This window comes from Carcharodon carcharias, chromosome 9 (assembly GCF_017639515.1).
Source record: "Carcharodon carcharias isolate sCarCar2 chromosome 9, sCarCar2.pri, whole genome shotgun sequence".
NCBI lineage: Eukaryota > Metazoa > Chordata > Chondrichthyes > Lamniformes > Lamnidae > Carcharodon > Carcharodon carcharias.
In genome coordinates, this window is record NC_054475.1 from 126,051,777 (window position 1) to 126,077,901 (window position 26,125).

At 40.8% G+C, this 26,125-nt stretch overlaps 1 protein-coding gene across 5 annotated transcripts in view; it reads right to left on the reverse strand.

The window, feature by feature from the left end:
- Positions 1–26,125, reverse strand: part of LOC121282113 (ribosomal protein S6 kinase alpha-6) — a 168,430-nt gene that overhangs the window by 141,473 nt on the left and 832 nt on the right. For 2 of the 5 annotated variants that reach the window (XM_041195598.1, XM_041195599.1), the window contains exon 2: positions 8,159–8,288. The exons of the other annotated variants lie outside the window; for them this stretch is intronic. The gene's annotated coding sequence lies outside the window, so the exon portion shown is untranslated. The remainder of the gene's footprint in view (positions 1–8,158; positions 8,289–26,125) is intronic. 5 annotated transcript variants of the gene reach the window in all.

Here is a 26,125-nt window from a genome sequence, read left to right on the forward strand (position 1 = left end):
CACTTGGCCCCAAGTTAAGCTCCCAACCTCAATCACGCCATCAGTAAGACTGTATATTTCCACCTCCATAACAAATCGCCCAACTTCGCCCCTGTCTCAGCACATCTACTGCTGACATCCTCATTCATGCTTGTTACCTCAAGACTTTACTATTCCAATGCACTCCTGGCTGGTGTCTCACATTCCACACTGCATAAACTTGAGATCATCCAATATTTGTTGCACATGTCTTAACTCGCAGCAATACTCGTACCGTGTGCTCTCAGTCAAGCAATGTTTTGATTTTAAAAGTCTCATTCTTGACAGAAAGCAGGAAACTACAGGCCAGCTAGCTTAACATCGGTCATAGGGAAAATGTTAGAAGCTATTATGAAAGATGTTATAGCAGGGCAATTGGAAAAATTCAAAGTAATCAGGAAAAGTCAACATGGTTTGTGAAAGGGATATATTTAACCAATTTATTGGAGTTCTTTGAGGAAGTAACATGTGCTGTGGATAAAAGGGATGTACTGTACTTAGATTTCCAAGGGGTAGTTGATAAGGTGCCACATCAAAGATTATTTTGGAAAATAAAAGCTCATGGTGTAGGCGGTAACATACTGGCATGGATAGAAGAATGGCTAGCTAACAGGAAACAGGGTAGGCATAAATGGGTCATTTTCTGGTTGGCAAAATGCAACAAGTGGTGTGCCACATGGATCAGTGCTGGGGCTTCAACTTTTTACAATTTATATAAATGACTTGGATGAAGGGATTGAAGATATGCTTGCTAAATTTGCTGATGGCACAAAGATAAGCAAGTTGTGAAGAAGACATAAGGAGGCTGCAAAGAGATATAGACAGGTTAAGTGAGTGGGCAAAGATCTGGCAGATGGAATATAATGTGGGAAAATGTGAAATTGTCCAATTTTGCAGGAAAAATAAAAAAAAACATTATCTAAATGTGAAAGATTGCAGAGTTCTGAAATGCTCTGAGGGATCTGGGTGTCCAGTGCATGAATTGCAGAAGGTTAGTATGCAGGTACAGCAAGTCATTAGGAAAGCTAATAGAATGTTACAATACAATAGCAATGGCAGGATGGGTGATGTGTTGATGCTGCAGGTGATCCAGAGTGAACAAATCTATACCAAGCGTTTGCAGCTCGAGAAACTTTGGATCCAAGTTAAAGGAGCTGGAGTCCGAGCTGCAGACATTGCACCACATCAGGGTGGGAGAAAGCTACCTGGACACTTTGGTCCAGGAGGCAGTCACACCTCTCAGATTAGGTAATTCAAATTTGGCCTGTGATCAGGGACAGGGGTGTGTGACTGCAGATGAAGCAGGTGTGGGGACCCAGGGAGTAACGTTCGAGGAGCCTTGGCCCCTGCAACTGTCCAACAGTTACAAGGTTCTTGCAAGCTGTGTGGATGAGAGCGGGGTCTGCAGGGAGGAAGAGCGAACTGACATCAGCACTGTGGCTATTCAAGTGGGGGGAAGAAATGGGGGCGTAGTAGTGATAGGGGACAGTATAATTATGAGGGATGGGTACTGTTCTCTGCAGCCATGAGTGTGAGTCCCGAAGGCTGTATTGCCTGCCCCATGCCAGGGTTAAATCAGGTTAAATCTTTATGTAAATGCACGTAATATTTGGAACAAAATAAATGAATTAACGCCACAAACAGAGGTTAATAGGTATGATCTTATAGCCATTACGGAGACGTGGTTACAAGGAGATCAGGGTTCCTCTCGGAGCTGGAGAGGAACTTGGAGTGGGAGGAGAGGGATCCAGTTGTCGTCATCCATGTTGGTACCAACGACATTGATAGGACTAGAAAGAAGGTTGTGCTGAAAGAATTTGAACAGTTTGGAGCTAAATTAAAAAGCAGAACCTCCAAGATAATAATCTCGGGATTGTTACCTGAACCAAGGGGAAACTGGCATAGGGTAAATAAAGTCAAAGAGTTAAATGCATGGCTCAGATATTGGTGTGGGAGAAATGGGTTTAAGTTCATGGGGCACTGGCACCAGTATTGTGGGGGGGGGGGGGGGGGGGGGGGGGCTGTTCCGGTGGGACAGGCTTACATGAACCGTGCTGAGATCAATGTCCTGGCGAACCGAATAACCAGGGCTTTGAACTAAATAGGGGGAGGGGGGTGGGTTCTGGAAAGGGGAAATGTAGGCTTACAAGGCAAAAGGATATGGCAGCCTTGCAGGGCAGCTATTTAGGTAATGACACCCAGCGTGTGACAGGAAGGGACAAAGTGTACAAACATTTTTTAAAAAGCAGCAAATAGGGTAAAAGGGGGAAAAGGTGGTAAAAAGGCAAAATTAATGGCTCTTTATGTAAATGCACGTAATATTTGGAACAAAATAAATGAATTAACGCCACAAACAGAGGTTAATAGGTATGATCTTATAGCCATTACGGAGACGTGGTTACAAGGAGATCAAAGCTGGGAATTAAATATTCAAGGGTATGCGATTTTTTGAAAGGACAGGCAGGAAGGAACGGGTGGTGAGGTAGCTTTGTTAGTACAAGATGGAATAAGTATGATAGCAAGGAAGGATCTTGGATCATAAGATTTAGAATCCAATTGGGTGGAGGTAAGAAATACCAAGGGGAAGGCGACACTGGTGGGAGTAGCCTATAGGCCCCCTAACAGTAGCTATACTGTAGGACAGAGAATAAATCAGGAGATAATGAGGCCATGTAAAAAAGGCAGTGCATTAATCATGGATGACTTTAATCTTCATGTAGATTGGGAAAATCAAATTGGCAGGGGTAGACACAAGCAAGAATTCACAGAATGTATTTGGGACAGTTTCTGAGAACAATATGTTTTGAATCCAACCAGGAATCAGGCTATTTTGGATCTGGTAATGTGTAATGAGGCAGGTTTAATAAATAATCTCAGAGTAAAGGATCCCCTAGGAAACAGTGACCATAACATGGTAGAATTTAACATTCAGTTTGAGAGTGAGAAACTTGGGTCGGAAACAACTCTGCTAAACTTGAGTAAGAGTAGTTACAATGGAACGAGGGCAGAGTTGGTTGGAGTGGACTGGGAAATCAGTTTAACAGAAAAGACGGTTGATGAACAATGGCAGATGTTTAAGAAAATAGTTCATGACTCTCAACAAAGATATATTCCAGTGAGGAAGAATGATTCAAAGAAGGGGATAAATCAACCATGGTTAACCAAGGAAGTTAAAGACAGTATCAAATTGAAAGAAAAAACATACAATGTGGCAAAGATTAGTGGTAAGCCAGAGGATTGGGAAAGTTTTAAAAACCAGCAAATGATGACCAAAATAATAATAAACAAGACGAAAATAAACTTTTAAGGGTAAACTAGCAAGTAATATAAAAATGGACAGTAAGAGCATCTTTAAATATATAAAAAGGAAGAGAGAGGCCAAAGTGAACATAGACCCCTGAGAGAATGAGGTTGGGGAAATAATAATGGGGAACCAGAAAATGGCAAGAGGCGTTGAATAAATACTTTGCTTCAGTCTTCACAGTAGAAGATACTAATAGCAATCCAAAAATACCAAATAATCAAGGGGCAAAAGTAGGGGGGTGGGGGGGAAATAAATACGATAACTATCACTAGAGAAAAAGTACTAGAGAAACTAATGGGGCTAAAGGTCGATAAGTCACCTGGACCTGATGGGTTGCATCCTGGGATATTAAAGGAAGTAGCTACAGAGATAGTGGATGCACTGGTGGTAATCTTCCAAGAATCCTTAGATTCTGGAAAAGTCCCAGAGGATTGAAGAATGGCCAATATAACACCCTTATACAAAAAGGGAGGGAGTCGAAAAACAGGTAACTATAGGCCAGTTAGCTTAACATCAGTCATTGGGAAAATGTTGGAGTCTATTATAAAGGATGTAATAGCAGAGCATTTAGAAATACATAATCTAATCAAGCAGAGTCAGCATGGTTTCATGAAGGGGAAATCATGCCTAGCAAATCTATTAGAATTCTTTGAGGAGGGAACAAGCAGGATAGATAAAGGGGAACCAGTAGATGTAATATATTTGGATTTCCAAAAGGCATTCGATAAGGTACCGCACATAAGGCTACTTAAAGCACATGGTGTTAAGGATAGCATTTTAGAATGAATAGAGGATTGGCTAACTAATAGAAGGCAGATAGTTGGGATAAGGGGGGCATTTTCAGGATGGCAACTTGTAACTAGTGGAGTGCCACAGGGATCAGTATTGGGGCCACAATTATTTACAAGATATATTAATGACTTGGATGAGGGGAGTGAATGTACTATCGCCAAGTTTGCAGATGACAATAAAATAGGTGGGGAGGCAGGTGGTGAGGATGACACAAGGAGTCTACAAAGAAATATAGACAGATTAAGTGAGCGGGCAAAAACTTGGCAGATGGAATATAATGTGGGAAAATGTGAGGTTATACACTTTGGGAGGAAGGATAGAGGAGCTGAATATTATTTAAATGGAGAATGACTGCAGATGGCTGCAGCACAGAAGGATTTGGGAGTCCTTGTGCATGAATCCCAAAAAGCTAACATACAAGTTCAGCAGGTAATGGGGAAGGCAAATGGAATGTTGGCCTTTATTTCAAAGGGAATGGAGTATAAAAATAGGGAAGTTTTGCTAAAACTGTTCAAGGCACTAATTAGACCATACCTAGAATACTGAACAGTTTTGGTCCCCTTACCTAAGGAAAGATATACTGGTGTTGGAGGCAGTCCAGAGAAGGTTCACAAGGTTGATCGCAGGAATGGAGAGATTTTATGAAGAGGTTGACCAGGTTGGGTCTGTACTCACTGGAGTTTAGGAGAACAAGAGATGACCTTATTGAAACATAAGATTCTTCAGGGGCTTGACAGGGTAAATGCTGAGAGGTTGTTTCCCCTTGTGGGATAGTCTGGGACCATTGGGCATAATCTCAGAGTAAGGGGGCACCCATTTAAAGCAAAGATAAGGAGGAATTTCTTCTCTCAGAGGGTAGTCAATCTGTGGAATCCTTTACCGCAGAGGGCTGTAGGGGCTGGGTTGTTAGGTGCATTCAAGGCTGAGATGGACAGATTTTTTAATCATTAAGGGAATCAAGGGTTATGGGGAAAAGGCAGCAAAGTGGTACTGAGGATTATCAGATCAGCCATGATCTCATTGAATGGTGGAGCGCACAATGGCCTACTTTTGCTCTTATCTCTTATGGTCTTATTGCGAGGGGAATTGAATACAAAAGTAGGGAGGTTATGCTTCAGTTATATAGAGCATAGGTGAGACCATATCTGGAATACTGTGTACAGTGGGCCTCTGCAATTAAGGATGGATGTAAATATGTTGGAAGCAGTTCAGAGAAGGTTTACTAGACAAATACCAAGAATGGGCAGGTTGTATTATGAGGAAAGGTTGGATGAGTTAGGCTTGTACCTGGAGTTTGGGAGAGTAAGAGGCAACTTGAATGAAACATGAGATCCTGAGTGGTTTTGACAGATTCGATGTGGAGAGGATGCTTCCTCTTATGGCAGAATCTAGAACTAGAGGTCACAGTTTAAAACTTAGGGATTGGTCATTTAAGACAGAGATGAGGAGAAATTTTTCTTCCTCAGAGTCTGAGTCTTTAGATCTCTCTTCCTCAAAAGGTGGTGGAAGCTGTCTCTAAATATTCTTAAAGCAGGAGGTGGATTCTTGATAAGCAAGGGGGTAAAAGGTTATCGAGGGCTGGCAGGGAAGTGGAGTTGAGGTTACAATCAGATCAACCATGGCCTTATTCCTGCTCCTCGTTTGTATATTCGTATGTTTTCAAATCCCTCCATGGTTTCGCACCTCCCTATTTCTGTAATCTATAAACGTCCTGCATTCTTCTAATTCTGGCCTTTTGAGCACCACCAAATTTTCATCATTCCACCACAGGTGGCCACGCCTTCAGTTGCCCTCTCCACACCTCTACATCACTTTCCTCCTTTAAGCATTCCTTAAAACCTACCTCGTTTACTATATCCATCATATGTTGAGGAAAGAATGAGACTGAAGCCGTCTGTACCTTAAAACAGATTATTTGCAAGCCTGCAGAGTAAAAACAGACTATTCTAATCCCCCAACACCCAGTGTGAACAGCTTTTTATGCTCTTGTAATGAAGCCCTCATACTTCCCTAATGGGGGACAGCTGCTCTTGATCACCAATTTAAAACATGCACTCTATTGCAGCACAATTCCAACATTAACATCTTTGACTAAGCTTTTACCTCATGTGGTTCAGTGTCATATTTTGTATTATAATGCTGCCGTGAAGTGCCTTGGGATGTTTCATGTTAAAGGTCCTATGTAGGTACATGTTGTTGTTCTTGAAAGTATATAGATGTCATGAAAAATGAGAGCAATGGAAGCAAGATGATGCAACAGGGAAATGGCAAGGGGATGAGTCAACAGTGCTGGGAATGAGGAAATTGGGGGGGAAACAAGAAGGGAAGCATCCCTCTCATTAACCCACAGAGCTCTTCCACAACTAAAATACTCCATAACCATTGGCAATAGAACTGGTAACTTGCTGGTTTAATGTATACTGGCTGTCCTGCTTTCTGGTAATTCAACTGCAGAGAGTTTCTCAATACTTGCCATTATTTCAAATTCTTACATAAATTCTACAATGTGAAAGCATCACCAACAGCCACCATATGCACAAAACAAACACCAAATAAATGCCAAACATAAAATGCTGAGTGTCTACTTAATTTATTACTGAATTCAAATTGAGGATTAGATACTTCAAATTAAGAGTAGACTATATGGTATATAAAAGAAATGCTAGAATAATTTCAAGGTTATAGTCAAAACACTCGGTTCAGATACTGATTCAACATCCAAAAGAGTTAAAAACAGAAAATACTAGAAATACTCAGCAGGTCAGGCAGCATCTGAGGAGAAAGAGTGTTAATGTTTCAGGTTGATAACCTTCCACCAGAAACTGATGAAAGATCACTGGTCCGAAACATTAACTTTGTTTCGCTCTCCACAGATGCTGCCTGTCCTGAGTATTTCCCATGTTTACTTTTATGTCAGGTTTCCAGCATCCGCAATATTTACCTTTTGTCCAAGGAATAACTAGATTAGCATTCATCACATCCAGTTTCATCAAACCAAGCTCAGCAGGAATTTATAGGATGGATGAATAGCATTATAGCAATTTCTAAAGGAACTACTTTCCAAATTAATAACTGAAACCTCAGTACAGATAATATTTATCTAGAATCCACCTGTACAAATCTTACTTTACTCTAGCTATTCTTTTGGCTTCTCCCTAACAGTGCCAGAACCACTCAATAGCAACACTATCCCACCATACACTTTGTAGATAGTTTGATTTTTTTTAAATTGCAACTAACACCATAGATAAAAAGGGAATGAAATAAAATGCATTTTGAAAGAAAAGGACAAAAAAACTCAATCCCCAAAATACTGATTATCATCTGAGATTCTGCATTGTTAAAGTCAAAATTTGACGTATCTGGTCACTATGGGGAAAACTACACCCCCCTGCCGTTTTTTTTTTTGGGGGGGGGGGGGGGGGGGGTGGGAGAGAAAGACTGCAGGAACGGGCGCTGGCAGGTGCGCCCCCCAATCAGGGACATGCTGCCATTTTATGTGGGCAGGCCAATTAAGGCCCGCCCAGCAGGACACCCACCAGGAAGCGCTATGCACTCCCTGTGCAGGCAGGGGGTGGGGGTGGGGGTGGGGGTGGGGGATTTCCTCAGCCGAGAGTGTGCTCTTTTGCCTCACTTACAGCAATCTGTTTTGACTGTGTTAGAACCATATCTTCAAGAACTACATTTTCTTTCAAAATTTGGAAAGACATTGTATTATTTGGACACTTGGCAACTGACGTGGTTTTTTTTCAAAAGGGTCATAAGTTCACCTTGGGCTGTAAGCAAGCACGCTTTTTCCAAAAAAAAAATCACATCACCTCAGCTATATGACCAGCATTGCAAATGTGGAGGAGAGCTACTCGTTTATTTAAACTGCAAACACTAATTGATGGAAAAAAATTGCTTTAAAAGGAAAAAGCCCTCATGATTTACTGGAAAGCACCTGATGGAGATGAGTTTTATGTTTTGAGTTTTTTTTAAAAACTCAGTTGGGAATAAATCGAGAAGGGGAAAGCTGCCCAGCTTGCACTCTCCTTGCCTTACCTGAAATATAGTGTGGTTATTAGTATCCAGCTAGGAATCCTCATCTCAGTGGAGCTTGTCTATATTTGGGAACCCAAGGGGCTGAAACAAGAAGGATTGATCCAGCTCTATTCTCCTCCATGCTGAAGCTCTGTTGGTGAGAACATCCAGAGATTTAGTGGGACTAGCAGTCCATCTTCACACGATGGAGCACCAGATCAACAGTGTCAAAACCCTGCGAACTTTATCCTTTTTATAAAGTTCTTTTCTTCAACTACTCATCTCTGCTGAAACCTTACTTGTTTGTCGTGTGTGTCTGTCTGTCTCCATGCTTGTGCATGCTGGGGAATTTTAAAAAGGGGTAGATAGTTACACTTCCAGTTTACAAATTGTGTGTTAACTAGTTCTTGGAACTTGTTTTAAAAAAGTTTTGTTTCATAATGAGTCAATCATTGAGTCCATTGAAAGAAGGCTGGCTAAAGTCTCTTTTCTTCTGAGTCTAACAGTAGCAAAGGTAAATAATTGGCCATTTTGATGAGTAAATTAAACACTTACAATAATGGTGTGACCAGTGTAGTAGTGGGGCTAGATAAAATGGATACTCCTCCAATGCCGATCATCAGACGTGTTGGATGAGAGACAGATGTTAACCAGGGTAGTGGGAAAACTCCTTCCTATTTGAGCCATGAGACCTTTCACATCAACCTTCACAGATAAATGCCCGAACTGAAATATGGCATCTCTGACAATATAGCGCTCCCTCACTAAAGTGACAACCTCAGCTACAGTGGGGCCACAAACTTCTGACTCAAAAGCAGGAATGCTGCCATCCAGCATGGCTGACAGATAAATATCTTTAAAAATCAATTTAAAATCAATTTCAGTAAAGTACAATTAGAAATATGACTAACCTAACGAGTAAAACATCAAAAGTAATTAGTCTGAAAGGGAGAAAAGTGGATCTAAGACTAGTATCTTAAACTTAAATAAGGGCAACTATAAGGGATGAAAACTGAGCCAGCGGAAGTGAACTAGAAAACTAAGCTAGAGGATAGATCAATAGAGAAGCAGTAGCATACATTTAAGTGGATATTTCAGAGTATTCAGGATAAGTGCATTCCTACTATAAAGAAAAATTCAAAGGGGAGGACACAACATCCATGGTTTACTAAAGTTAAGGAAAGCATCAGACTTGAGGAAAAAGCACACAAGTCCACGAGGATGAGTGGCAGGACAGATGATTGGACAGAATATAAAGAACGGCAGAGCATGGCTAAAAGGTTAATCAGGAGAAAGAAATTAGAGTATGAGAGGAAGCTAGCTACAAATGTAAAAACAGATGGCAAGAGTTTCTACAGGTATTTAAAAAGGAAAAAAGTTAAGTGAGTGTTGGTCCTCTCTAGTGGGGAGTCAACTGTAGATAATAAGGAAATAGCGGAAGAGATACAAATATTGTGCTTCTATGTTCACTGTAGAGGATTCAAAAACATTCCAGTAATAGCTGCAAATCAGGAGGTGAACGGGAGAAAGGAACTTGGTGAACTTGAAATCACTAGGGAAACAGTACTGAGCAAATTGATGGAGCTGTGAGCTGGCAAGTCTCCAGGTTCCGACAGTCTACATCTTAGGGTTTTACAAGAGGTGGCTAATGAGGTAGTTGATGCGCCGGTGTTAATTTTCCAAAATTCACTAGATTCTGGAAAGGTTCCATCAGACTGGAAAGTAGCAAATATAAACCCTCTATTCAAGAAGGGAGAGAGAGGCAGAAAACAGGAAACTATAGGCCAGTTAGCTGGACGTCTGTCGAGGCAAAGTTTTTAGAACTGATCATTAAGGAGGTTATAGCTAGGCACTTAGAAGAGCTCAAGGCAATCGGGAAGAGTCAGCATGGTTTTGTGAAAGGAAAATCATGTTTAACCAATTTATTGGAGTTTTTTGAAGGAGTAACATGCACAGTGGGCTTACAGTACTTGGATTTCCAGAAGGTATTTGACAGGTGCCACATCAGAGATTATTACAGAAAATAAAAGCACAAGGTGTATGGGTAACATATTAGCAGGATAGAATATTGGTTGGATGGCAGAAAGCAGAGAGTATATATGAGTCTTTATCTGGTTGGCAGGATGTGACGATACAGGGGTCGATACTGGTGCTTCAACTTCTTATGATTTACATTAATGACCCAACACTTGACATTAATGAGGGGAGTGAAGACATAGTAGCTAAATTTGCAGATGACACAAAGAAAGGTAGGAAAGTTTGTTGTGAAGAGGATATATGAAAGGTTGCAGATGGATATAGATAGGTTGAGTGAGTGGGCAAAGATCTGGCAAATGGAATTTAATGTGGGAAAATGTGAAGTTGTTCACTTTGGCAGGAAGAACAAAAAAGCAGAGGATGTCTGCATAATTCTGTGGTGCAGAGGGATCTAGGTGTTCTAGTACAAGTCACAAAAAGTTAGTATGCAGCTACAGCAATAATTCAGGTGGCAAATGGAAGGCTGTTTTTTATTACAAGAGGGATTGAACATAAAAGGAAGGGTGCTATGCTCCAGTTAAACAGGGCATTGGTGAGACCGCACCTCGAATACTGTGTGCAGTTTCGGTCTCCATATTTAAAAGGAAAGATTTTTTGTTTATTCATTCATGGGATGTGGGCTTCGCTGGCCAACATTTATTGCCCATCCCTAATTGCCTTTGAGAAGGCAGTGCTGAGCTGCCTTCTTGAACTGCTGTAATCCGTTTGGTGTAGGTACACCCACAGTGCTGTTAGGAAGGGAGTTCCAGGATTTTGACCCAGCGACAGTGAAGGGACAGCAATATATTTCCAAGTTAGGATGGTGAGTGACTTGAAGGGGAACTTCTGCGTGGTGGTGTTCCCATATATCTGCTGCCCTTGTCCGTCCAGATGATAGTAGTTATAGGTTTGGAAAGTGCTGTCAAAGGGGCCTTGGTGAATTCCTGCAGTGCATCTTGTAGATGGTACACACTGCTGCTACTGTGCGGTGGTGGGGGGAGCGAATGTTTGTGGATGTGGTTCTCTCTTGTTGGAGATGGTCATTGCCTGACACTTGAGTGGTGCGAATATTACTTGCCACTTGTCAGCCCAAGCCTGGACACTGTCCAGGTCTTGCTGCATTTGGACATAGACTGCTTCAGTATGAGACATCACAAATGGTGCTGAACATTCGCTGATGATTGTATAACATCCCCACTTCTGACCTTAAGATGGAAGGAAAGTATGAAACAGCTGAAGATGGTTGGGCCAAGGACGCTACCCTGAGGAACTCCTGCAGTGATGTCCTGGAACTGAGATGACTGACCTCCAACAACCACAGCCATCTTCCTATGTGCTAGGTATCCTCCAACTAGCAGGGAACTTTCCCCGATTCCCATTGACTTCAGTTTTGCTAGGGCTCTTTGTTGCCACACTCTGTCAAATGCTGCCTTGATGTCAAGGGCAGTCACTCTCACCTCGGGAGTTAAGTTCTTTTGTCCACGTTTGAACCAAGGCTGTAATGAGGTTAGGAGCTGAGCGGCCCTGGTGGAACCCAAACTGGGTGTCAGTGAGCAGGTTTTTGCTAAGCAAGTGCCGCTTGACAGTACTTTTGATGACTTCTTCCATTACTTTGATGGAGAGTAGGCTGATGGGACGGTAATTGGCCAGGTTAGATTTGTCCTTTTTTGTGTACAGGACATGGCCGGGTACATGCAGGTGTTGTAGTTGTACTGGAACAGCTAGGCTAGGGGCATGGCAAGTTCTGGAGCACAAGTCTTCAGCACTATTGGCAGAATATTGTCAGAGCCCAAAGCCTTTGCAGTATCCAGTGCCTTCAGCCGTTTCTTGACATTACGTGGAGTGAATCAAATTGGCTGAAGACTAGCATCTGTGATGCTTGGAGCCTCCGGAGGAGGAGGCCGAGATGGATCATCCATTCGGCACTTCTGGCTGAAGATTGTAGCAAATGCTTCAGCCTTATCTTTTGTATTGATGTGCTGGGCTCCTCCATCGTTGAGGATAGGGATATTTATGGAGCCTCCTCCTCCAGTGAGTTGTTTAATTATCCACCACCAATCACGACTGGATGTGGCAGGACTGCAGAGCTGAGATTTGATCCGTTGGTTGTGGGATCGCTTATCACTTGCTGCTTATGCTGTTTGGCACGCAACTGGTCCTGTGTTATAGCTTCACCAGGTTGAAACCTCATTTTTAGGTATGCCTGCTGCTGCTCCTGGCATGCCCTTCCTGCACTCTTTATTGAACCAGGGTTGATCCCCTGGCTTGATGGTAGTGGTAGAGTGGGGGATATGCCAGGCCATGAGGTTATAGATTGTGTTCGAGTACAATTCTGCTGCTGTTGATGGCCCACAGCACTTCACGGATGCCCAGTCACAAGTTGCTAGATCAGTTAGAAATCTATCCCATTTAGCACAGTGATAGTGCCTCACAATACAATGGAGGGTATCCTCAATGTGAAGCCGGGACGTTGTCTCCACAACAACTGTGCAGTGGTCACTCCTACCGATACTGTGATGGACAGTTGCATTTGCGGCAGGTAGGCTGGTGAGGATGAGGTCAAGTATGTTTTTCCCTTTTGATGATTCCCTCACCAGCTGCCATAGACCCAGTCTCGCAGCTATGTCCTTTAGGACTCAGCCAGCTTGGTCAGTAGTGGTGCTCCCAAGCCACTCTTGGTGGTGGACACTGAAGTCCAGAGTACATTATGCACCCTTGCCACCCTCAGTTTTCAACATGGAGGAGCACTGATTCATCAGCAGGAGTTTTCCTGCCCATATTTGACCTGATGCCATGAAACTTCATGAGGTCCAGAGTCGATGTTGAGGACTCTCAATGCAACTCCTGCCTGACTGTATATCACTGTACTGCCATCTCTGCTGGTTCTGTCCTGTCGGTGGGACAGGTCATACCCAGGGATGGCGATGGTGGTGCCTGGGACATTATCTGTAAGGTATGATTCCGTGAGGATGACTATGTCAGGCTGTTGCTTGACTAGCTCTCACCTTTGGCACTAGCCCCTGGATGTTATAGTAAGGAGGACTTTGCAAGGTCGATGCCGGGCGGTCTGTCCGGTTTCATTCCTTTTTTGTGACTTTGTAACGGTTTGTTACAACCAAGTGGCTTGCTAGGCCATTTCAGAGGGCATTTAAGAGTCAAAGGAACCAAAAGGAACCAAAAATTTGGAGTCACATGTAAGCCAGACCAGGTAAGGACGACAGATTTCGTTAATGAACCAGATGGGTTTTTTTTTTTACAACAATCGACAATGGTTTAATGGTCATCATTAGGCTTTTAATTTGATTTTTATTGAATTCAAAATTCCACCATCTGCCATGGTGGAATTCGAATGCCGGTCCCCAGAACATTACCCTGAGCCTCTGGATCACTAGTCCAGCGATAATACCACTGTGCCATCACCTCCCCCTAGAAGTAATTGCATTGCAGGCGGTTCAAAGGAGGTTTACTAGATTGATACCTGGAATGAGTGGGTTGTCTAATGAGGAAAGGTTAGGCAGACTGGGCTTGTTTCCACTGAAGTTTAGAAGAGTGACGGGTGTTATCATCCAGCAGTTGGTAAAGGCTGAGTTGTTTAAATCCCAGAGGGATATTTTTCAATTGGTATGTTTGAGATGCAACTCGGAATTCAGGAATAAAACCACTGAGCCTCGAGGTCTTTTTTATACAAAACCAAATGAAACATTTATTCATTTAACAAATTAAACACATACATGTCAACAAATCCCTACCTAAGTAACTTTTAAACAAATCCCCAAATTAATCTCTCCCAGCTAAATCTCCAAGGCAAAAGCAACCTATAGACTTTAAACAGACACCAGGCAAAGTACATTGGCCTTACAAATTCACAATGAGGTTCCTTGAAATTTGGTTCCTTCGCAGACACGGTTGGAGGCTTACAGCTGGTTAGGTCTTAAATGACTCTGACTTACACACACAAACTCCTTTCTGTTTGTGCCTAGCTTTTCCTTCAAAATGTAAGTTTTCCATTGTTTCATGTTACATTTCCTAACAATAAAATCCTTTCATTCCACTAATTTTATTAGTAAGCTGGAAATAAACACATTGCTTGGCATCTTCTAGCTAGGTGCAAGATTTTACTCCCACTCTTGAATGCTTTGTTCAACAAGTGCAAATTTACATTTTACCTTCTATCCTCCTTACATTTATCTAATCAGCATCTCAAAACTACTATATATCAAAGCACCCAGACTAGCTGGCTATAATCAATTAAGACAAACACTGACCCCACTACAATTCCATTTTAGAAATAATTTCCAATAACATTATAGACATTAATCTCACTTCATAACAGGGATGATTTGATTGAAGTATACAAGATCCTGAACGGCCTTGACAGAGTGGTTGTCAAAAAGATATTTCCTCTTGTGAGTGAGTCCAAAACTAGGGAGCACTGTTTTAAAATTAAGGGGTCACCCTTTTAGGACAGGGATGAGGAGAATTTTTTTCTCTGAGGGTTGTGCAACTTTGGAGCTCTCTGCCTCGGAAGGTGGTGGAGGCGGGGTCATTGAATATTTAAGGCAGAAGTAGATTGATTCCCTAGCCTAAGATGAATTTCAGGTTATCAGGGTAGATGGGAAATGTGGAAATTGAATCACAAGATGATCAGCCATGATCTTATTGAATGAGAGTCTCGGGAGGTTGAATGGTCTATTCCTGTTCCTATTTCTTATGTTCTAAATCTAAATCTGAACAGGTGAAATTCAACTTTTAAGTATTGCAAAGATTCTGAGCAGGATCAGTTTACATGCTGACAGAGGAGATGGGCTGACTGGAATCATACAAGGATGAAGTCAGAATATCGTCTCGACAGAACGTTCTATGACCCCTTCCTTTCTACCACCCCATGCCTTCCCCTACCGACCCCTGACCTGCACAAGACAGGCAGAGGTGACATCCCTTATCGCAATTCTTGAGAGCTGGTTGTCTGTAGATAATCCCTTCTGCAGGTATCACTGTAGAGAAACACTAACATTTAAATTAATCAGAAACTGATTCAGTATACGCACTGGGATGGAATCTGCCATTAGAACTGTGGGAATGTATATGGCACAGATTTTTAAACTGGGATCCCTCGATCCTTTCTGGCTCACGTGTCTTCTTTTGCACTTTTTAAACTCAGACAGTCCCTTTTGGAAGAACATTTGCAAGTGATCCACATAACTATTTCAGAATTGCTTTATGGGAAGGAGATGCCCTGAAGTCATTTCAGGTCATATTCCAAGCTTGAACCACTACGCAACCTATTTATAAGTACTGGAGGGAAAAACTGAAGGGTTTTTATAAGGCAGTACGTTCTCAGATTCCACAAACTTGAAAGTTTTATAACTGAAATTAATAAACCCTATTTGCTAGCAAACATATACAAAGGTGCTCAACAAAACAATGGATGACAGAAGGGATTCAGAGAACACAGGAATATAAGTTACACAACCCAAGTTAAAAACAATTTGGTTCATGTTTACCGATAGTTTTTTTTTTAAACCATTAAAAATGCACCACTACTATTCCACCACAGAAAGCCTGATAAAAATGAGGTAAACTATGATGCAAACTTGATGAATACATCTCAATGTTGTCCTGGGATCACATTCTCTTGGTTTAGTTTCACAGGCTGACAAGAGTAACAGTAGACTACGATCCAAAAATCATGTACATGTACATAACATTATAGCATCTGCATGTACTCAATCAAGTGATTCTTTCCTCATTTGAAAGTTTTATTTGCCACTGCCAACATTGGGCTGGAGTTCCTGATCCATGCCATCTGCTTCGCAGTGAAAAACAGATAGAAAAGATTAATTTTGAACAAGCAAATTTGGGGAAGGACTGAGAAACCTTTGGCCTCTGGGATACTGTGATCTTTGACGTGTGCTCTTGGATAGTCATCAAGAGGAAGAAAAAAACTCAAATTCTGTTAAAGATTTCTGATTGATCAGGTTGAGGAACACCAGCTAGCTTGGTTTGCTGGTTTTATTATTAATTAGTATACATATATAGCTTCAGCAGCGGGGGAAGGGGAGACTTATGATGTGCAGTCAACATAAAGAATAGATTTGTATTGCTCAGAAACTTCTCAAAGCCCTTCACATACAATTAGTTACTCTGAAATACAGTCACTTATGTAGATAAATGCAACAACTATTTTTCAAAAAGCTATAACAACAAATTCATGAGTATGATGCATTTTTGGGGAAATAAAGTTGATAAGGACACTCAAAGAACTCCCCACTCATCTTCCATGTCTTTTAATGTAAACCTGAGCCACCTCAGCAATTTAACATCTCATCTAAAGGATAGCACTTCTGACAATGGAGCTCATTGTTCAATTAGGAATTGAAGTGCCAGTCTTGACTGTTCAAGTCCTGGGTTATGGGTTGAACCAACCAACTTCTGACTCAGAAGTGAAACTATCACCAACTGAGCCAAAATAACAAATAACTGGCACTTGATACTGTTTGTTTAAGCTGATTTTCTCCTCAGACTGTTATTTCTAATACTGTATTAAAAATAACAAAAATACAGAGACATGCTTCCCATGCCAACTGCATAATATGGTACAGCACAAAATATGATTGATACCTTATGATTCAGTTCCTTTCACTGTATAAGAATCAGAGACCTGTGAGACATTTCCAGTTTCCCTTTATAAGCATATACCTTATCTATTAGGTCACAAATGACAGACAAAAACCTCGCGTCTCCCATCAAACCTGGAACATAAGGGACCACAATTCTTTAACATTTATTTAATTATTTAACATTCCATGGATACTGTCAAATAGTTCATTCCTGGCAACAGTAATGTTATAATAAGCTCAATCATGTCCCAATTTCCAGCTGAGTCTGAACTTTTGTTACAAATCATAAAACATCAGCAGCCAGATATCACCAGCTATATAATATTGCTGTTGAAATAAATCCATTATTAAAGTGCACTGGGGCAGTCACTAAAATGATTTTGGCCTCGCCTGGCCAGAAATTTCTAAAATATAAATTAAAAATCTGCTTTCCAGCTTATTTCTGTGCCTTATGATATTTAAGTTGAAGCTTTCACATTCAAAGAACATATAAGAACCCAAGCCATAATCCCAATCCACTTCACAAAAATAAAATCTAGGATGTCATTCCAGTGTAGTACTGAGGGAATACTGCATTGTTGGAGGTGCGCAGTTTTGGATGGGATATTAAACCAAAGATCCACCTGCCCTCTTAGACGGAAGAAAAGCAGAGGAGTTATCCACAGTGCCCTGGCCAATACTTACCCTCAACCAACACCAAAAAACAGGTTATCTGGTCATTATCTCACTCCTATATAAGGAACTTTGCTGTGTGCAGTTGGTTGACACATTTTCTACATTACAACAATGACAATACTACACAAGTACTTTGTTGACTGCAAAGCAATTTGGGGCATCCTGAAATCATGGTCAGGAACAGTAATATATAAATATAAGTCCATATTCCATTATTATTGCTCTATTTGACTATGAACTAGGAAGTGGTGTCAGCCTTGGGCCTCAGTGTGACATGAAAATAATGACAATAGTTTTTAAGAGTAGGACAGGAATAACGCTGCAACCCTATTGTAGTCACTCAGCTACTTTACACTTAGTCGGACAAAATGGATTTCCCTTCGCTACAAAACTAAATTTAATTTCAACTTGATAACTCACAGCTGAACGCAGCAACATCTGGTGCCAAGTTGATCTGTGCATTCTGTAGGAAACTTGTCAAGGTGATAGCTTATCATGTCCAGAGGCAAAAAGTTGCTCATACAAACACTGAAATGTCCTTCATGCAGTTAATTGCTGTTAAAACTGAAGAAAGTTACATTTCAGAAAAATTAAACTGCATTTATTTCCTGGGGACAGTAGCATTGCGGTAACGCTACTGGATCACAATCCAGAGGCCCGGGCTAATGCTCCAAAAGACAAATTCAAATCCCAACATGATAGTTAACGAAATTTAAATTAAATTAATTGATAAATCTGGAATTTAAAAAAAGTCTCAATAATGATGACCATGAAATTACCTGTGTCTTTAAAACCCATCTGGTTCACTAATGTCCTTTGGGGAAGGAAATCTGCCATCCTTATCTGGTCTGGCCTACATGACTCCAGACCCACAGCAATATGGTAGACTCTTAACTGCCCTCTGAAATGGGCTAGCAAGCTACTCAGAAACTTACTACCTTCTCAAGGGAAATTAGGGATGGGCAAAAAATGTTGGTCTTGCCAGTGATGCACACATCCCATGAAATATTTTTTTAAAAATCTAACTTAGAGTTGAACCCAAGACTTCTCAATAACAGAGTAAAAATGTCCATTCTTGTCTGATTACACTTTGGGATGTTTGCTATGTTAAAAGCTCTGTAAATGCAAATGTTGTTACATAGGATATTATTCTGCCACCATCATGTAGCTGTACATAAACTGACTTGCCTGTAAGATCAAAACGTGCAGATAACACACTTTGTTACAGCCACAAATTCGTTTTTTTCCCAGCCAGACCCTGAACCTTACAAACATGCTCAAATTTGCAAAGCTACCTGACCAACAGATGCAAAACAATCATAAAAGTCTGGAAAAGGCAGTCATGTCCAATTGCTGCCAACATTCTAATTCACCAACAGGCTGCACTACAAAAACAAAATTAAGTCATTGGCTGTGAAACTCTAACTTCCTGGGGACATGCAAGGTGCTACATTATTACAAACACTTTTCTTAATTAACTGCAAGAGGTTTGATTGAGAATTGGCCTCAAACTGACTTCCTGATCCCCTAAGTACAGCAACAAAACCTCTTGACCTTACAGGCAAGTCAGTTTATGTACAGCTACACGATGGTGGCAGAATAATATCCTATGTAACAACATTTGCATTTACCAAACTATTAACATAGCAAACATCCCAAAGTGTAATCAGGCAAGAATGGGCATCACACCAAAGAAGTTGCCAAGAAAGTTGAAGTGAGTTTTTCAGGAAGGTCTTAATAAAGGAGGTGGAAATTCCTGTACAGAAGTTTAGAAAGGGGTGTAGGACCAAGCGTGCCATATCAGACTGGCCAGCATGTGCCTCAATGGCACTTTTGGGGAATGTCGAGAAGGAACAGGAGGCTGCTGAGCTTATCGAAGAGAGATTTAAGCCTGGGACAACAGCAGGAAAATAAGGCGGCAAAGGAGTAGTGATGGATTGTAGTAGGGATTGAAAAGCAAAGAACTCAAAATGAGAAATGACAGAACAGGAAGCAAGAAATGGAGCATGACAAAAAAAAGAGAGACAGTAGTAATGGATTTGGATCCAAGAGCTGTCTAATATGCATGGAAATTTAAATAGAGGGAACACAATTATATAGGAATAGCAGAGATTATGATATCCCATTTGTAAACAGAGAGGAGATAATACAAACGATACCAAAGTTGTCCTGCAGCTACCTGAGGTTGGCTTATTGACAAGTTGGGGTCAACTTGAAGGATCAACAAACCAGTATCCAGGTTCGCAGATAGTTTTAGGCAGAGTGAATTCGAAGCTATTCTGGGGCAGAATCTCATTAGGCTCACTATTAGAGATTACCCAGAGGAAACAAAAGGGCCAAGAAGTGAAGGATCAACCAAAAACCAACAGAGATTGAACCATAGGCCCTAGCAAAAGTGTGCAGTGACCTCAGATGCTGGCAATAACCGGGTCTCCAAGCACTTTGCATTTATGGACTACATTAGTCATAAAATGGAATCTCAAGCGCTGCATATAAAGTTTTAATCCATGTTACCATGAATTTTCATATATCTAAAGTTGCTGATGTGAAGAAATCTTAGTATTCTGGCTTAGGCAAGGAGACCAACAGCCCTGCATGCCCACATAATTGGACAGAACAAAACTTCGCAGGTACAACTAAGTTGCTGATATTTCAAGGGCCAGGTTTCTAGTGGTCTTTATTCAGATTTCTCTGAAATAACTCAGAACAGTACACCATAGTTTGCAACAGCAATGCCACAGAAAACCCACTAGCATGCACACATCAGTGACAAAAAGTCTAGAACCCTGGAATAACCAGTAAATTCCACACTAAGGAAGCCCCTAATTCATATGTCAGCTTTATTGGGTAAACAGCTTTAACAGGTAAATAGGTTTTCCTCTTTCATAAGATCAACTAGGTATTCACTACTCTCAATTATAATTTACTATATTTATACAATGGTATTCAGATAACAAACTTACACACAGACTGATGAAAAACTGCAGCACTCACGTGTCCTTAATTGGCCCGAAACTGAAAATCAAGCCCAGTGTAAAACAAATTCTACCATCCAAAAATGGCACACAAAGCTCAACAAATCTTGTTGATACATGAATACAGAAAAATGTATTCAGACCACGTATTGTTTGGCATCAAATGTAAAATATCTCCAGCTATAATTTAAAAGCGCACTTCAAGACCTTAAACAAAGCAGGCAGTCCTTTGTTACTTCACCCACACACTTCAGCGATCCTGCGTCAGACTTACTTACTGCACTCAGCAATATCAATTGCCAGATCCTCCGATACATCAGACTTCACTCCATAAAAAAAAGCAAAACAATAGAACTATGCTTGGTTCCGGCATTACACAAAATTTAGCATATTCCAAAAAGAATTTCACAAAACACCAGCTGGAAAACAGAATATAGTGCAAACAAAAGGGAAAGCATGCTATTTATTATACTTGTAGAAAACAATTAACATCAGTCATGAGTTAGTTTTGCTTCACTGAATTAAATTAATCCATTACACCTGAACCCCCCACCACTCTCAACAAAACATACCGATTTATTCATTAGCTAATTGTTCAACCATTGTGTGGAACGATGAAAATAAAAAGGAAGAACGCAAAGTGGTTAATTTACAGGCTTCAAGTCCAATTTTCTTAAATGTGTTACAAACAAGCTCGTGCATAATATTCAGAACCCATGTCACCACAGAACTACTTGTTTTATGCAGATTACAGCACTGAAGGAGGCTATTTGTATCACACTGTCTGGCAGGCTCTTTGCATGAGTAATCCAAACTAATCCCACTACACTGATATCTTCATATCTTGTATCTTTCTCTATTTCAAATATGTAAGTATTCTTCCTTCCAACTTACAATGGTCTCTACTCAGCCACTCCCTACGGCAAAGCATTCCATGCTCACACCTTGCATAAGGAATTGCCACTTCGATTCAATTGCTCCATCGCCAATGCTCCCACCAAAGGAAATAGACCCAGTTCCAGTGGAGATCATCCCAGTATTCTTAATTATTGCTTCCTATCCCTGGCACAAGTGAATCTACACTGTTCTCTCCGGCTTTAAAGCACTGTATATAACTAAAAAAGTTACTAACTGGGGAAACCTATTAAAATTCATCTGCGACAAGCTTAATTGCACAGAGCTTCCTCTCAAAAGCCCCATGTTAGTAGGGCCAGAAGTATGAGAAATTATCCCAAATCCAAGTCATTTCATTGTCAAGGTAAAAATGCAAGCAATGGATACCAGAGCATTTTCTGACTCATTTGGAAATTAATGCCAGCCAAAGGTTGTTCAGATTAGGTTTATGGTGGACCACATGCAAACTGCACTCTATCTCTGCTCCAAAACAGGCCACGACCCTCATTTTACCACAACACACAATTACATCCATCTTTGAAGTCAGAGTCAGACTATTATTTTGTGAAGTTTTGTGCTGTGAACTCGGCTACTCAAAAATGGCCGAGAACATCCATGAAAAGCTTCCCATCAATCCTTCTATGGCACTGCCTTCTGATTAATACAGAGCAACGGGCTGTTTCTACATACAAGAGTACATAGCACAGCACTAATAAATATGGCCAGTGTTTGCTCTAATATACGCAGCACACACTTTTATGTTACAATTGGTTTGTTGGGGCTGCTGTCAATCACAATACTTGAAATCATCCAGAGAGAAATTATGCCACCATGCTACTCTGCCCTCTGCATTTTTGATAGGTGAACAAAAGTGAGTGCTATTTTCAAACACTGAAGTTTAAATTAATATATACACTAGGATGAACATTGGAGCACGTCAGAAAAAGAAAGCTTGCATTATATCTTAATTACAAATTCATGGCATGTTGCCAATGTCTCAACTATTACTAGATGTACCAAGACTTAAAACTTGATGTCCCCACATAGGTCTCAGGTCCTGGCACCCCTTCCCCTTCTAAAAATCTAGGGCCCTGGAAGCCAAAGTCGAGTAAATAAACACCAATTACACTAGCCTCTGAAATGCATCATGATGACAGCTCGAATCATGATTCTTGCCACCAGCTGTCGTGCTTTATGTTAAAAAGTAACACTTCAATTGAAATTTATCCTTTTTAATTATATCAGAAGAATTTTCCTGGCTATTGCTCACAGATAAAACTGTCACCAATCTTAACATGAAGTATTCTCTAAATATTTCAAAAGACTGGATTTCTCCTTTAAGGGACCCACCCCCGCCACCCCAAATTTTTGGCATTACATATTTTAAGAAATATTAACTTTTATTGAGCCCAAACTTCAGCTCAAGAATGAGCTAAACATAATATAGTACCTACACATTAATCTAGTGCTTAATAGCTTGCTATTTTTTTCCTATTTCGAACACAAACCATGAATCAAAATTGGCTTAATAAATGTGCATTCAGAAATCATGAGAGAATTTCAATGACGTTGTTATTACGGATTAATGAAATTTGAACTGATGTGAAATTTTCCTCTTGCTTTTTCATTTCTTTGACTCTTTTTTCATAATGGATTTTTTTTAAAACATTATTTTACCCCCCGACAGAACTTCCTGCAATTATCAAGCCTTTGCCAAAGCTGCTCTCGGTCACTTGAAGCACAACTCAGTTATGACTCTCTAGTGCTCACTTCCCCAGCCATGAGGAGGCAGTTGTCTTCAACTGAGCACCTCTAGATCATTAGCACAAAGATCAGCAATTTTTTTACTCATACTTTCTTCAATTATATTTTCTATCTCCCTTACACACCAGATGAGCAAGTTCAGTTAGTGGATTTGGATAGGAGAAAAACAAAAGCTGTTGGCGGTCTGGAGGGTGGGGGTGGGGGGAGGGAGGCTGTGCATTGCTGCAAACAAGGCAACGAAAGAACCAGAAAGAAAGCAAATGAACGAAAAAAGGGAATCAGGTGTTGTGAAAAATGGAAAACTAGATTGTTGATATTACCAACTCTGACAGCCTGGGAAACAATGCCCAGTGGGAAACAAATTAAAATCTCAACACTAAAGCTACACAGGCCTTTGGGACCCAACATATTGGCAGCGAATGACATTTACGTAAATGGTCAATACTTTACTGGTAGTGGGAACACTAGGTTCTGCAATGAACAAAGCAGAGTGGCAGGTAATCGAAATTTCACATTGCCATGGAAAGCCATCGCAGACATTTGAACATCCATGAGCCACAACCTGACAGCTTCAAGTATTTACAATTTGTATTATGAAGAGATAGCAAGTCAAGGCTGGATAATTTGTTTTTCAAAACACAATGTAATAAGACATACTCTGTGGTTTCCCACTATATTAACGGCAATTTAAAAGTAGCTGATGCTTGTTCAGTGGCTCAATTTAAAGTTTAGATTCAAATTTTGCAGGTTATAAAAATACTTATCAATTCAAAACTTCCCCTCTGTTGCAGTGCCCACCTCCTGCTACTACACCTGCTCCTAATTCTTGTGTCCTTGTGTGTTGAGCTCATTTGTTGCTGAAACCCTTTGTCGTGCCTTTTTTCTCAAGTGAAGCTTTACTATTCCAGCGCTCTGCTAGCAGGCCTTCCATGTTGCATTCCCCTCCATAAATTTGAACTCACCCAAAACTCTACTGTCTGTATCATAACACGCATCACGTCCCATTCATCCATCACCCCCATGCTCTCTGGACCACACTGACTCCCTGTCCAGTCCTTGTCCTCAAATCCTTCTATGGTCTTGGCCCTTCCTACATGTGATCTCCTCCAGCCCCAGATTCCACTGAGATCTCTATGCTCATCCATTCTGGCCTCTGACACATTCCCAATTCTCGTCAATCCACCAGTGGTGGCCATGCTTTCAGTTGCTGAGGCCTCAAGCTCTCCCCTCTTCTCCTTTATGACACTTCTTAAGACTTACTTTCTCCTGGTCCTAAAATCTCTATGTGGCTCAGTGTCAAACTTGTTTGAAAATGGCTCTTGTGAAGCGCCTTGGAACATTTTACTACATTAAAAGCTATTATATGAATGCAAACTGTTACTGAACCTAAGTGGTAACCTTATTCTATCTCAAGTGAAATGCCAATATCTGTATAATATTGCCAATTATATACAGAATTACAGAACACTAATAACATCAAGGTCAAATAAAACACAGCACAGAGAGTAGCAAAACATTTAAACAGGACACGTTTTTAAATTGTTTAGGTAACTCTTTCACATGGAAGCACAAACAGGAATATTCAAAGGGTAGCCCAAGGCAGGCCAGGGGGAGGGGGATGTCAATATACAATTTCTATATACTGAAATAGAGCCACTAAATACCATAATAAAAAATGCATTACATGATCACCAACAATTCATGGCAGAATTCAATAATTAACAGAAACAAAAATACTAACTGTGCAAATTGCCAGTCTACAGTTGTAAAGCAAGATTTACTCCGCCGATGCTGCCAGACCTGCTGAGTTTTTCCAGGTAATTCTGTTTTTGTTTTACTTTGTGTTATGTGTGTGTGTGTGTGTGTGTGTGTGTGTGTGTGCGTGTGTGTGTGGGGGGGGGGGGGGGTGGAAGGCATAAAGAAAGAAATATTAATCACACTTGCTGTCTTCCTGTTACCATATGCTCTTCCATTATCCAGAATGCCCAGCTCTCAAAACCCTGATGAGCAGTCTGATAAGGTAGCATAAGGTTTGCTTCAAAGGGAAGATCTCTGCTACTCTCCCTCTACCACCCCCAATTTACTCTCTTCAGGAAGTATAAGCACACACTTCTAAGGCACTCCATGCAACAGCCTCAGAATCTGCAAAACTCATGAAAAACCAAATCCTAACGAATGAGAGGCAAGGTTTTCATGGCCAAACTTAGTGGATTGACAAAATAGCAAACCAATCATTTTAAATCTTTGTTCCTTCAGTTTCACAACAAAACCTGCTTTCTACTCGAAATACTAAAATTGATTTGGGACAGCACATGTGGTGCAGAGCAGCAGGATGTGGGTTTGCCCACATGATTCTTACCATACTGAGACACCAGTCTGCCAAGTGTAGGCGAATTCTGAAGCGTCTCAGCCTCAAAATTAGAATTCTTCAGCCTCAAAATGTCTGAGGAAACTGCCATAGTGCGATACTTAACAATGACCCCAAAACAATGCTTTGTGATGCTGAATGACATAAGTGCAATAGTTCAGAGCTCATTTAGAATATCAGGAAGTACTTATACACACAGATTGATGAATTCCTGGAATGGGTTAACAAAGAGTGTGATCAAGGCTCATTAGCAGACAACTAGGCAGTAATGGAAAGACAACAGAAATGTCATTCTGGACAAATGACATGAAACATGTGAAGGGAACCTCTCCACTGAAAATCATTTCACAAAACAAAAAAAAAAATCAGCAGAAAAAGTCTATTTGTCCATAGGTCTGCTTGCAGTCAGCTCAAGGGCAGCAAAGGGTTAGGAAATGGCTCTTTGTCTATAAGCTCAGCAAGGAAATAGGATAGGTCTTCAAACCAAAATAATCCTATAAATCACCCAGTTTATTAATACAAGAGGAATCCTCTGAATTACAGCCTTCAACTCACTGTTCAATATGTAAGAAAACAGCAGCAATTTAAAAACATTTGTTTCCAAATTTTGTTAAGCTGCAAACACACAGACATGGAACAGAGATGATGTGACTTGATTAAATAGTAACAGACCTTT